Source organism: Rattus norvegicus, chromosome 4 (assembly GCF_036323735.1).
Source record: "Rattus norvegicus strain BN/NHsdMcwi chromosome 4, GRCr8, whole genome shotgun sequence".
Taxonomy (NCBI): Eukaryota; Metazoa; Chordata; class Mammalia; order Rodentia; family Muridae; genus Rattus; species Rattus norvegicus.
The window spans coordinates 112620680-112634759 of NC_086022.1; the positions used below are offsets into that span (position 1 = coordinate 112620680).

At 40.1% G+C, this 14080-nt stretch overlaps 1 long non-coding RNA gene across 1 annotated transcript; it reads left to right on the forward strand.

Moving 5' to 3' along the window:
- Positions 1 to 7310: 7310 nt before the first annotated feature.
- Positions 7311 to 13135, forward strand: LOC102556090 (uncharacterized). The gene is made up of 4 exons (XR_010066193.1): positions 7311 to 7474; positions 7771 to 7854; positions 11584 to 11633; positions 12764 to 13135. It is a non-coding gene; the product is annotated as an uncharacterized LOC102556090 (long non-coding RNA).
- Positions 13136 to 14080: the final 945 nt, after the last annotated feature.

Sequence of the window (14080 nt, forward strand, 5' to 3'; positions counted from 1 at the left end):
CAAAACACACATTGCACCTCACACAATATAGTGGGAGATTTCAACACCCCACTGTCATCAATGGAGAGATCATGGAAACAGAAATTAAACAGTGATGTCGACAGACTAAGAGAAGTCATGAGCCAAATGGACTTAACGGATATTTATAGAACATTATATCCTAAAGCAAAAGGATATACCTTCTTCTCAGCTCCTCATGGTACTTTCTCCAAAATTGACCATATAATTGGTCAAAAAACGGGCCTCAACAGGTACAGAAAGATAGAAATAATCCCATGCGTGCTATCGGACCACCACGGCCTAAAACTGGTCTTCAATAACAATAAGGGAAGAATGCCCACATATACGTGGAAATTGAACAATGCTCTACTCAATGATAACCTGGTCAAGGAAGAAATAAAGAAAGAAATTAAAAATTTTTTAGAATTTAATGAAAATGAAGATACAACATACTCAAACTTATGGGACACAATGAAAGCTGTGCTAAGAGGAAAACTCATAGCGCTGAGTGCCTGCAGAAAGAAACAGGAAAGAGCATATGTCAGCAGCTTGACAGCACACCTAAAAGCTCTAGAACAAAAAGAAGCAAATACACCCAGGAGGAGTAGAAGGCTGGGAATAATCAAACTCAGAGCTGAAATCAACCAAGTAGAAACAAAAAGGACCATAGAAAGAATCAACAGAACCAAAAGTTGGTTCTTTGAGAAAATCAACAAGATAGATAAACCCTTAGCCAGACTAACGAGAGGACACAGAGAGTGCGTCCAAATTAACAAATTCAGAAATGAAAAGGGAGACATAACTACAGATTCAGAGGAAATTCAAAAAATCATCAGATCTTACTATAAAAACCTATATTCAACAAAATTTGAAAATCTTCAGGAAATGGACAATTTCCTAGACAAATACCAGGTATCTAAGTTAAATCAGGAACAGATAAACCAGTTAAACAACCCCATAACTCCTAAGGAAATAGAAGCAGTCATTAAAGGTCTCCCAACTAAAAAAGAGCCCAGGTCCAGACGGGTTTAGTGCAGAATTCTATCAAACCTTCATAGAAGACCTCATACCAATATTATCCAAACTATTCCACAAAATTGAAACAAATGGAGCCCTACCGAATTCCTTCTACGAAGCCACAATTACTCTTATACCTAAACCACACAAAGACACAACAAAGAAAGAGAATTTCAGACCAATTTCCCTTATGAATATCGACGCAAAAATACTCAATAATATTCTGGCAAACCGAATTCAAGAGCACATCAAAACAATCATCCACCATGATCAAGTAGGCTTCATCCCAGGCATGCAGGGATGGTTTAATATACGGAAAACCATCAACGTGATCCATTATATAAACAAACTGAAAGAACAGAACCACATGATCATTTCATTAGATGCTGAGAAAGCATTTGACAAAATTCAACACCCCTTCATGATAAAAGTCCTGGAAAGAATAGGAATTCAAGGCCCATACCTAAACATAGTAAAAGCCATATACAGCAAACCAGTTGCTAACATTAAACTAAATGGAGAGAAACTTGAAGCAATCCCACTAAAATCAGGGACTAGACAAGGCTGCCCACTCTCTCCCTACTTATTCAATATAGTTCTTGAAGTTCTAGCCAGAGCAATCAGACAACAAAAGGAGATCAAGGGGATACAGATCGGAAAAGAAGAGGTCAAAATATCACTATTTGCAGATGACATGATAGTATATTTAAGTGATCCCAAAAGTTCCACCAGAGAACTACTAAAGCTGATAAACAACTTCAGCAAAGTGGCTGGGTATAAAATTAACTCAAATAAATCAGTTGCCTTCCTCTATACAAAAGAGAAACAAGCCGAGAAAGAAATTAGGGAAACGACACCCTTCATAATAGACCCAAATAATATAAAGTACCTCGGTGTGACTTTAACCAAGCAAGTAAAAGATCTGTACAATAAGAACATCAAGACACTGAGGAAAGAAATTGAAGAAGACCTCAGAAGATGGAAAGATCTCCCATGCTCATGGATTGGCAGGATTAATATAGTAAAAATGGCCATTTTACCAAAAGCAATCTACAGATTCAATGCAATCCCCATCAAAATACCAATCCAATTCTTCAAAGAGTTAGACAGAACAATTTGCAAATTCATCTGGAATAACAAAAAACCCAGGATAGCTAAAGCTATCCTCAATAATAAAAGGACTTCAGGGGGAATCACTATCCCTGAACTCAAGCAGTATTACAGAGCAATAGTGATAAAAACTGCATGGTACTGGTACAGAGACAGACAGATAGACCAATGGAATAGAATTGAAGACCCAGAAATGAACCCACACACATATGGTCACTTGATTTTTGACAAAGGAGCCAAAACCATCCAATGGAAAAAAGATAGCATTTTCAGCAAATGGTGCTGGTTCAACTGGAGGTCAACATGTAGAAGAATGCAGATCGATCCATGCTTATCACCCTGTACAAAGCTTAAGTCCAAGTGGATCAAGGAACTCCACATCAAACCAGATACACTCAAACTAATAGAAGAAAAACTAGGGAAGCATCTGGAACACATGGGCACTGGAAAAAATTTCCTGAACAAAACACCAATGTCTTATGCTCTAAGATCAAGAATCGACAAATGGGATCTCATAAAACTGCAAAGCTCCTGTAAGGCAAAGGACACTGTGGTTAGGACAAAACGGCAACCAACAGATTGGGAAAAGATCTTTACCAATCCTACAACAGATAGAGGTCTTATATCCAAAATATACAAAGAACTCAAGAAGTTAGACCGCAGGGAAACAAATAACCCTATTAAAAAATGGGGTTCAGAGCTAAACAAAGAATTCACAGCTGAGGAATGCCGAATGGCTGAGAAACACCTAAAGAAATGTTCAACATCTTTAGTCATAAGGGAAATGCAAATCAAAACAACCCTGAGATTTCACCTCACACCAGTGAGAATGGCTAAGATCAAAAACTCAGGTGACAGCAGATGCTGGCGAGGATGTGGAGAAAGAGGAACACTCCTCCATTGTTGGTGGGATTGCAGACTGGTAAAACCATTCTGGAAATCAGTCTGGAGGTTCCTCAGAAAATTGGACATTGAACTGCCTGAGGATCCAGCTATACCTCTCTTGGGCATATACCCAAAAGATGCCTCTACATATAAAAGAGACACGTGCTCCAGTATGTTCATCGCAGCCTTATTTATAATAGCCAGAAACTGGAAAGAACCCAGATGCCCTTCAACAGAGGAATGGATACAGAAAATGTGGTACATCTACACAATGGAATATTACTCAGCTATCAAAAACAACGAGTTTATGAAATTCGTAGGCAAATGGTTGGAACTGGAAAATATCATCCTGAGTGAGCTAACCCAATCAGAGAAAGACATACATGGTATGCACTCATTGATAAGTGGCTATTAGCCCAAATGCTTGAATTACCCTAGATCCCTAGAACAAACGAAACTCAAGACGGATGATCAAAATGTGAATGCTTCACTCCTTCTTTAAATGAGGAAAAAGAATACCCTTGGCAGGGAAGTGAGAGGCAAAGATTAAAACAGAGACTGAAGGAACACCCATTCAGAGCCTGCCCCACATGTGGCCCATACATATACAGCCACCCAATTAGACAAGATGGATGAAGCAAAGAAGTGCAGACCGACAGGAGTCGGATGTAGATCTCTCCTGAGAGACACAGCCAGAATACAGCAAATACAGAGGCGAATGCCAGCAGCAAACCACTGAACTGAGAATAGGTCCCCTATTGAAGGAATCTGAGAAAGAACTGGAAGAGCTTGAAGGGGCTCGAGACCCCAAAAGTACAACAATGCCAAGCAACCAGAGCTTCCAGGGACTAAGCCACTACCTAAAGACTATACATGGACTGACCCTGGACTCTGACCCCATAGGTAGCAATGAATATCCTAGTAAGAGCACCAGTGGAAGGGGAAGCCCTGGGTCCTGCTAAGACTGAACCCCCAGTGAACTAGTCTATGGGGGGAGGGCGGCAATGGGGGGAGGGTTGGGAGGGTAACACCCATAAGGAAGGTGAGGGGGGAGGGGGATGTTTGCCCGGAAACCGGAAAAGGGAATAACACTCGAAATGTATATAAGAAATACTCAAGTTAATAAAAAAAAAAAAAAGAAAAGAAAAAAAAAAGAAAACCTGACTAAAACATAAATGATTGTTTAATTTTATGTAAAAATTTTATTTATATATTTCATGTAAATGTATGTATATATCTGTGTGGACATGTGTACTAAGGTGCATATAAATGCCAGAGGATAATATGGAATTGGTTCTCTCCTTCCTCCTCATGAATCCTGTGAATCTAATTGAAGTTGTCAGGCTACATAGCAAGTGCCTTTCCTCACTTTGCCCTCTCTCTTGAATGAAAGAAACAACACTGTTTACAAAAACCTTAAATGGAGAATTTTAAATAATGTGACCTCTAAATAAGGGAATAGATTCTATATGGGAATTCTTCAAAGTCTACCAAATCAATTTTCTTACAACAGTGTTAAGTAGCTATTACCTATTATTCACATTGGGAATATTTATTACATGTCAGGCTTTGTAGACTTAAGTAAGGGCTTCCACTGTATTGATACACTACAGTCTTTATCCTTGTTACAGCTCACGAAATTTAAGTTTAAGTAAATAAATTTATAAAGGCCATATAGCAGCAGCCTCTACAGAATTCTCCTGTGTTGAAATAAGCTATGTCTTACTGTTGACATCCACAAGTGAGAAAAGTTTCCCACATAACACACATAACAGAGCCTTGGAATCCTGACACAAGCTTGCTCCTGGCAAGCTGCTTGAACCCACCCAGAACAATATTTTAGGCTTTCTTTGTCTGCATTAATTTAGAAAACTGTGTTAAAAGAACTGTGTCATTTTTCATGTACAATTGTGATGTAAACTATTATAAGTTATTAATGCTGCTGATAACAAGTCTAAAATACTGGGCTGTCTTTCTAAATTCACCGGTAGAGGTGAGAAAATCATGACAACCTTATTGAGTGGAAGCCAGATCAAAATCTGTCATTTATGAGAGTACACATTTGACTCTAAGGAAGTATCAATTTGAAATGTGTTGCTACTTATAAACCTGTACATTCAGAATTGTTTGGTTTCTTAACTGTTAATTGAGATGCAATTTCATTTGCATAATATAAGACTAGCATGGTAATTAACACTCTTCTTACTAATTGCCACCCAATTAACCTGCTTTCACTGTCTTCTTGGTGAAAGGGCAGCATCCAAATATTACATTTGCAACCTAGTTGCCGCATAAGGCTATGATTACCTTTTATGGCTTATAAAATTTATAATTAATGGCATTGCAACTAGACCTGGCCTCAACCTTATAACTCAAAACAGGTCTATTAGGCAATTATTTAATAACTAATTAAGTTTTTGCCATCACAGTAAATCAACTTAAAACGCCTCGCTTCTAATGTAGATTTAACATGTTAAGAGAGACTCTTGAATGATCAGGAGCAGAGTCAACCACCCCTTTCAGATTGTCCCTTGATGGTTTCTTCAGGAACATCTATCCACCATAGCTCAATTCCCATCCTAAGGTCGAAGCCTCTTTTTCCTCATTTTAGAGGCAGGACTTTGACAAAGAAAGCATCTTATTTTTTTTTTGAGCAGGAATTGATAATTTCAAGTTCTGTTTCCAGCCCAGACTCTGCTTATGATCTGTTCTGAGCCATTTTTCCTAACCTCCTACCCTTGCCTCTTTGCTGTGTTTCCCCCAGAAAGACCTGGCACAGAAAGGACAAGACCTTCATCCTTATTTTTCAATCTGGATTTGGATTGCTATATTACAGACAGTTTAGGACTTCACTGAAGGAGGAGTCCTAAGCTTTTGAAATCCATGGAGCTATCTATTATCTTACAAAATGCTGATTAGTGGTATCAGAAGATATAATCCTAAATTCCCTGTAATGGAAAAAAAATTTAGAGATGAAACCATTGCAAAATCAAACACACAGTTGTAGGTTCAAATCCTACTGGTGAGGAGGATCATAGACAGAAATAGTAACAACTGAAGATACTGATACTTAACCCTCACACATTCTTCCCACTGTAAATCTGTATCATAATGGATAATGTTTTTCTGTACATTAGTATGGGTGCATATGGGATAACAAACTTTTCTATGTGCAATTCTATCATGTTCACTTTTAGAAATAAACTCTGCCGCATTTAGTTATTGATTGATCAATTTAATACAAATTTATTTAGTTTTAGATACTATAGTAGGTTTTAAGAACCCAGTGTTTAAAAATAAAAGATACAGAACTATGGTAAAAAAATTGGGAATCCAGACATTAAACAAATTATTGCCAGTGAAAATGAAATACATGTTGGAGAATCAGATGATGGAAGACTCTGTCAGGCTTCATAGCTCCAGAGAAAAGAGTGACTAGAGACCATGGCACAAGTTTAAAGCTTGGAGGAATGGTGAAGAGCCGTGGGAGACCCTGGCATTTGGGATATGGGATTTGAATAAGAGATGTCCTGATAAGCTTATGTGTTTGAAAACTAAGTTCTCCTTCTCAGGGAGATCATACATCCCCCTTTGTTGGGGGAGGGGACTGGACACAGGTTGGGGGTAGGGATGGAAACATGAGGGATCAGGCAGGGTAAGGAAAGAGGGAGACAGTATTGAGAGGGGCAACTCTAATAAGTCTATGGGGGGGCTGTCATCTTTGGGATGAGCTACAAAACTAGGGCAGTGGAAAGTCCCAGGAATCTATGGTGGTGATCCTAGCTAAGCCTTCTAGCAATGGGGAATAGGAAGCCTGAACCAGCCGTCTCCTGTAACCAGGCAAGACTTCCAATAGAGGGATTGGGACACCAACCCAGCCACAAATCCTTTTTCCTGCCTGCAAGATGTATTGGGATAAATATGGAGCTGAAATTGAGGGACTGGATAACCAATGATGGGTCCAGATTGAGGCACATGCTATCAGAAGGAGCCCACCCCTGACACTACCAATGATAATGTTTTCATACTTACAGACAGAACCCTAGTATAACTGTCATCAGAGAGGTTTCACCCAACAGTGGATGGAAATAGCTGTAGAGACCCACAGCTAAACATTAGGCAGATCTTGGAGAATCCTGCAAAAGAAAGGTAGGAAGGATTGTAGGAGGCAGAGGGGTCAAGGACATCACAAGAAAACCTACAGAATCAACTAAACTGGCTTTATAAGGGCTCACAGAGACTGAATTATCAACCGGGAAGTTGGGATTGACTTAGGCCTCTGCACATGTGTCACAATCGTATAGCTTGGTCTTCTTGTGGGACTGCTAAGAGTAGAAAGAGGGGCTGTCTTGGCCTCTCTGATGGGACCCTTTGAGACACTTTCCTCCTACTGGACTACCTAGTCTAGCCTCCATAGGAGAACATGTGCCTAGACTGACTGCAACTTGATATGCCAGGGCTGGTTGGTATCTATGGAAGTCTTCCCCTTTTGTGAAGAGAAAGAGAGGAGGAGTGGATGAGGGAAAAAGAAGGAAGAGGGAAAGGATTGGGAGGAAAGGAGTTAGGGAAATCTATGGTTGGGATAGATAATTTAAATTAAACAAAAACAAAAACAAACAAACAAACAAACTAAAACCAGAAACTTGGTTCCCAGTTTCTGTTGGGATTTAGGATCCATGGCCTTGCTGAAGGTAGTAAGTCATTGTTGGTAGAATGGAGATTTTCATAGCCTAATCTTACTGCTCATTTGATTTCTAGCTCTGTTTGTTGCTTAGGATGTGATTTCTCAATTTCCTGCTCCAGCCACCTACTACTTGGTGCCATGCTTCGTTCCGTGCCACGGTGAGCCACAACCAAAAGCAGCTCCTACTTCTCTAGGTCGCTCTGAGTCACAGTGTGTTTTCACAGCTTCTGAAAACTAACCCTCAGGACCGAGGAAGGTAGTTGTGGTGCTGCCACTGAAATGACCACCAAATGACACCCCTGCTGGTGCAGGGACAGTCTAAAGTGGCTTTTATGACCTCAGAGGACATAGCATAGGGAACGAGGTGGAAGTGAGTGATGTGTGGGGACAGCTGAGCATATAAGGTGTTAATTCTCAAGTTTTGGTTGTCTCTCAAATGTTGGGGAAAGTACTTTTAATTTCATTCCATATGTGCTTCGAGCATTTCAAATATGTACATAATGTAATTTGACTATGCCCACTCTCCTGTCTCCTAACTCTGAGACCAAGACCTGCCCTCCAGTTACCTTCATACCTTCATTTCCTTTTTTCTTTATAATCCCCTGAGTCAAGTTAATGCTACATACATGTACATTGGTGTCAGGCCAGCCACTAAGGCTTGGCAATATGTGTAGTCTTTTGCTTGAAGAAAACTTATGTTCCCTCCTTCAAAAGCCATCACTGTCATGAGCTTTCAGCTAGTGGTAGGGTCTTAGGAATGTTTTTCCATTAGAATAGTTTTAGTTCTAATTTTACCATAGTTACAATTACAGAACAATGTTACCTAAGGGCGGGAGGTGGGGGGAGACCAAATGAAAACAATGACAAACCAAACAGTAGAAGGTACTGCTTTCTGTCACTCGTATTCCTATCCCTGGTGATATTCTAATGTCAGAACTTGACTTATGAAGAGTTTCCAAGACTATAGACGGCAATAAATTCATACTGTCGCCGTTGTCTATGAAAGCAAAATCAGAGAAAGCTGAAAGGGATACTTTCAATGTAATTGAAATAATTACTTCACATGGGTTGCTTATAAAAATAAAAACATTGGGGAATCTAGAGACCTATCTTTCCCTGGTACCCTAAAGTAGTACCATGTACATTAAAACAGATGAAAATGAGAAAAAGAGAGGGAAGAAGACAAAAAGAATGGAGGGAAGGGAGAGAAAGGAGACTAAAGCACTCCAGAGCCAATAATTATGATAATAAGGTCTACTTTTCAAAGCCCTTTCCCCTACAGTGCATTTATTCATCACAAATAGCTTCACAGGAAAGTGAGGCGTATAGCTCTGTTCCTAATGGAGAAATAAGGAGAACAACCTGTACCTTTGTGGACGTGCTTCATTTGTTCTAAGCTATGTAGTTTATGCAGAATGAACCACCAAGTAGAGGCTGGAAAGGGCCTGATTGACAGAGGACAAACAGCATCTCTCATCTCATCCAACATGCACACGTAACAAGCTTGTGAACATTTTTATAACCCAGCAAATGTCACTGAAGATATATTTCCTGAGAGTAAGTTATTGTTGTGTTCTTTTTTTTATGAGAAAGAAAGACAGGGAGAAGGGGACAGAAGTAAAGAGAGAGAGAGAGAGAGAGAGAGAGAGAGAGAGAGAGAGAGAGAGAGAGAGAGAGAGAGAGAGACCTTTCCTGGGTCTCCTGCAGTCGGTTCTCCATGTGCATGATGTGGCAGGCATTGTGTGCTTGCGCAGTGTCAGCTGCACGCAACTGTTCAGGAAGAATCTGTTGGAGCTGCAGGGAAGTCAACATATGGAAATTGAAAGTGAGGTTGAAATTATGGAAGGCAGCATGGGAGAGAAACTTGATCTCCACCTACAGTGTTTGAAATGTTGATTGAATTTTGCCTAGAGCCTGGGTTACCTGAGGACTTTGCAGTTCTGAAAGCTGATGACTTTCTTTAGTGTTTCAGCCAAGTTCTCTTGGGTTTCCTTTTATTTTTTCCCTCAAAAGAGGCAGAAGCAATAGACAGTAACAGTACTGACCAGAGCAAGAGGTTAGATTTCTTAGAACCAAGGGACAGAAACAGCAAGTCTCATAATAGAGATGAGTGTTTATTGTTCTTTTTTTTTTCTTGAGTTCAAGCGTTTTACAAATCATGAATCCTGATCTGGCTCGGTGTTCTGGTCAGGAAACTTTCCTTCTGCTTCTTTTTTACCATCTGAGATCTCCGTCCTCAAAGATAAGTCACAGTCCAAGGTGCACTGTAGCCAGCACAGCTTAGCTTGTTACAGAGACTGGAAAAAGAGCGCAATGGTAGATAGAGGCATAAGACTCTGGGTTCACTTCAAGAATGAACAATTTTTCTTTTTCCCTGTTGCTGCTTATGTATTATTTAGGTATGTAGTGGCTACAGGTAACAATGCAAGCAGAGCTTCATCAAAGCTTGTCTTCTGTGCTGTTGCTTTAGTAGGCATTACCCATTGGATATTTCTAACTTCTACAATAACCCGAGGGCTCCGGGAAAGGGTAATGTCAGTGTTTCACAGGTGAAGAAACTGAAGTTTGGCAAATAATGGTGCTTGCATTAGGACCTGGTTCTTCTGACTTCTGCTTCACTGCTCATTCTCTTGTGGAAGTGCTTCTCAGTGAGGGCTCATCTTCCTTGTCAATTGACTAGATTCTAAATCACCTCAGACTAGTAAGGTACTCGTCTGGGTATATCTGTGCAAATCATTCCAGAGTGGATTAACTGAACATGTATAAATCCAGCTCCTGGACTAGATGGGGAGGGTAAGGTAGAATAAAAAGGTAAAGGAGAGATCCAAGAGTTTATACCTTCAGAAATGCATAACACTCTCTTCTTCTGCTTCCTTGATCAGCTTTGATGTGAACCTTTCTGTCCACCACATCTTCCTACTAGTATGACATACTGCTCACATACACTAGTTCATCAACTGTGAACAGAACCTTTTGAAACCATGAATTCAAATAAACTCTTCCTCTTTAAGTTGTGTCTGTCAGTATCATCACAGTGGTGGGAAAGGAACTAGGGCAGCAGCTAGGGATGTTTTGCCACGGCCATCCCCTCTTGTATCCACTAAGAATGATAGAAAGTTAGGGAGACACTGTGCTTGTCACAACTGGTTGAGATTTGTTGCCGCACCTAGTGGGCAGTGGTCACCATAAGTGAAATGATAGTTTTCCCTAATGAAATATGAATTAGGCCAACATTTAGAAACCCCATACCAGGACACTGAAAGGGAAGTATTGATTTCCTATGACTGTGAACCCAGAAAATGTAACCCAAGCTTTCTTTCATGAGTGAGAAGTGTGAGGTAGCAGGCATATGAGTCCATTGAGAGGCCCTGATACCGTGAAACAAGTATCCTTTGTGTTTTCTGTGTTGTGTATGCACCTAGATTATCACTTTTGTAATTAGAGACAACTTAGATTTTACAACTCTGTTGATGACATAGTGAGTAAGGTAGTAGGCACTGGTAAAGTTTATACCAGTGGCTCTCAACTTTCCTAATGTGAGGTTCCTCATGGTGTGATGAACCCTGAAATTATTTTTGTTGCTACTTCTTTCTTATATTTTTCTTATTATAACTTGTAATGTAAATATCTGTGTTTTCTGATAGTCATAAGTGTCCCCTCTGGAAGGATTTTTCTACCCACAAAGGAGTTTCTGATCCATCAGTTGAGAATCACTCATTTATACTGAAAGCACATCTCTGAAGCTAACCATGTTAACCCTGGGCTAGTCCTAGACTTAACTATAATGATACTAATTATATTATTATAATATTATATCAATTTTATAATTGCATATAAATAATTGTTATACTATACAAATATTATAATATTATTTATCTACCTCACAGGTTATCATGGAGAGTCAACTATACAGAATCTATAAAACATGTGATCCAGGGTATGCTTTTGATAAAAGAGATTATTTTATTGTTCACTAATCTAGCTTTGGTCTATTTAGAAGAAAACATAAATTGGCACATTTGTTCCGTATCATATTGTCACCTATATTAATGTTTATGTCTCCTAAGTTACGATTAATTTCCTGGTTTCAGAACTTTGTTCCCTCCTTCCTACTAGGTATATTACTAAGAAATATTGCAATATTGCTATATTGGCATTAGAAGGACTTTTATTTTTTACTTTAAAAGTATTGCTGGACCTGATAAATATTGTTTAAGGTCTTACAAGTACCTGAGTCTAAGAAGGAATTCTGATAAAATTCTGCAATTCTTTTCCTCTTTTGGAAATTGAGAATCTTAATGTGGCCAACACAAGATTTCCCCTTAAAGCAGAGACTTCAGGGCTTCCTGCTTTCAAGGTTCTTATTTAACACATCAATGCCTTGTGAAGGTCTCCCTTAAATCATCTGCAGTTATAAACAAAGATAAAAATGATAGGAGAATATATACACTTAATTGAAACTGGCACTCTGACTCACTCCTGACCTTGAAGGAGTCATGGCCTGGGGGGAATTTTATATGGAGCATAGAGCAGGCTTACAAAGCAAGTGTCACTTAAGCCAAAATATTGTATGTAAAAGAGCAGAGAGAACTGGTAAGTTATTGGCATTTGATTGGGGTCTTAGTGAGGGAGATAAGTGTTGAAGTTCCCTGACAAAGAAAAGAATCCCTGAGGGTGTGGTGCTGGGGAGCTTGGAGCCCTGGGAAGCTGGGCTGTCCAAATCTAGAAATCTTGTCCTGAGATCAGCAGGAGTAGGATCTCAAGCATTGCCATGGGCCTGCATGTCCCTGTACACATAGACTTATGCTGCATACCAGAGAAGGTCAAATAGTTAGGTAGCCAGGTTAAACATTTTGTCCCCTTGCAAGGTCAAAGCCCCCGGAATTCCACCTTATGTAAATTAGGCATCTAAGTACCACAGCTCTGGCCAATGTTCAATAAATACACTCCCCCTGAAACTCTACACCCACTCCCCAAAAGTTTAAATAGCAATTGTTCCCCCCAATTAATTGAGCTGCTTAATGAAGCCTGCCATCTGAGAGTCTGTTCTTGTCATTCTCACCGCAGCCTGAGCTGTCCATCACCTCGGCCATTCCTACCTGATTTTCCACTGGTCTGATCAAGGGCAAGCCTGCTGTTAAGGGAGAGGGAGCAGAGTCAAATATGGGAGAACAGCAATGACAGTCAGAAGATATTCTGCTAGATGTGCCCAAATGAACTGCGGAAAATGTATTAGCTTGAATACATGATTGGGTTCCAACCTACAGCCTATGTAACAAATCCAGGTTTGGTGTTAAACGTTTTCAAGCCCAGTGCTGAGGAGGCAAATCAAGAAGATCCATGGGACTTCTTAGTTCATTAGCATAGTCAGGCTGGAGAATTCTGTATTGGCCTCAAAACAAAACTGTAAACAGTTTCTGAAATACATGATGTTGACCCCTCCAGGAATCCAACATGTGAATATGTACCTACAGACACATACACATTCAAACATGTACACACACTCACACACATCCCATAGGCACACAAAGATATTCTTTTGCAGGTTGAGTTAACAATCAACTTGACTGAAGAGAGACAAGAAGAGAAGAGAGGAGTAAGAAACATGGGAAAAGGAAGAAGAGAGGGATATATGGAAGGTAGCTAAATAGCAATGAAGGAAGACTAGAGGAGAGGGGAGAAGATGGACAAGAATTGGATGGGAGAGGGGAAGATAGCAGAAGAGAAGAGAGATGATGGGAGAAAAAAAGGAGAGGAAGATAGCTATGAGGAGAGGAGAAGAGGGAATGGGAGGGGAGGGAATGGAAAGAGAGGGGAGAGGAGGACAAAGGAGAAGAAAGGAGGGGAGGAGAACAGTAGGGAGGGGACAAACTATAGGGCAGAGAAGATAAAAATAGGAGTAGTGAGAAGAGATAAAAGTAGAAGGGAAGGAGCCTGGGGGCTTTCACCAGCCTCTCACCCACCGACTCATGTCAAGAATAGGCCAAGTACTAGCTTCCTGCCTCAGCTCATGGTTAGGCCAATTTCCATTCTCCACCCAGAGTTCTTGGGAGGAACAGGCACATTCTTGGGGAAAAAAAAAACAGATTGTACTGACTGATAGTCACCTGACCCTCTGGTCCCAAATAAAGTTTGAATGCATGTCATACTCTTGGGAGCCAATAGAGTCAAAGGTCAATATGCTTAGCCAGTAAGTTTAAACTCTAACCTTGCTGATCTAACAGTACCCCTAAAAGTATAAAAACTGCTTGTTATAGCCATTCTAGTCACTCACCACGAGGGGCTGATTGAGGGTCGATCCTGATGTGGCAGAAAAATAAACCTCTTACGTTTGCATCTAATTCCATTCTCCTGTCTGACTTGGGGAAGGAGAGTGTCTCCTGG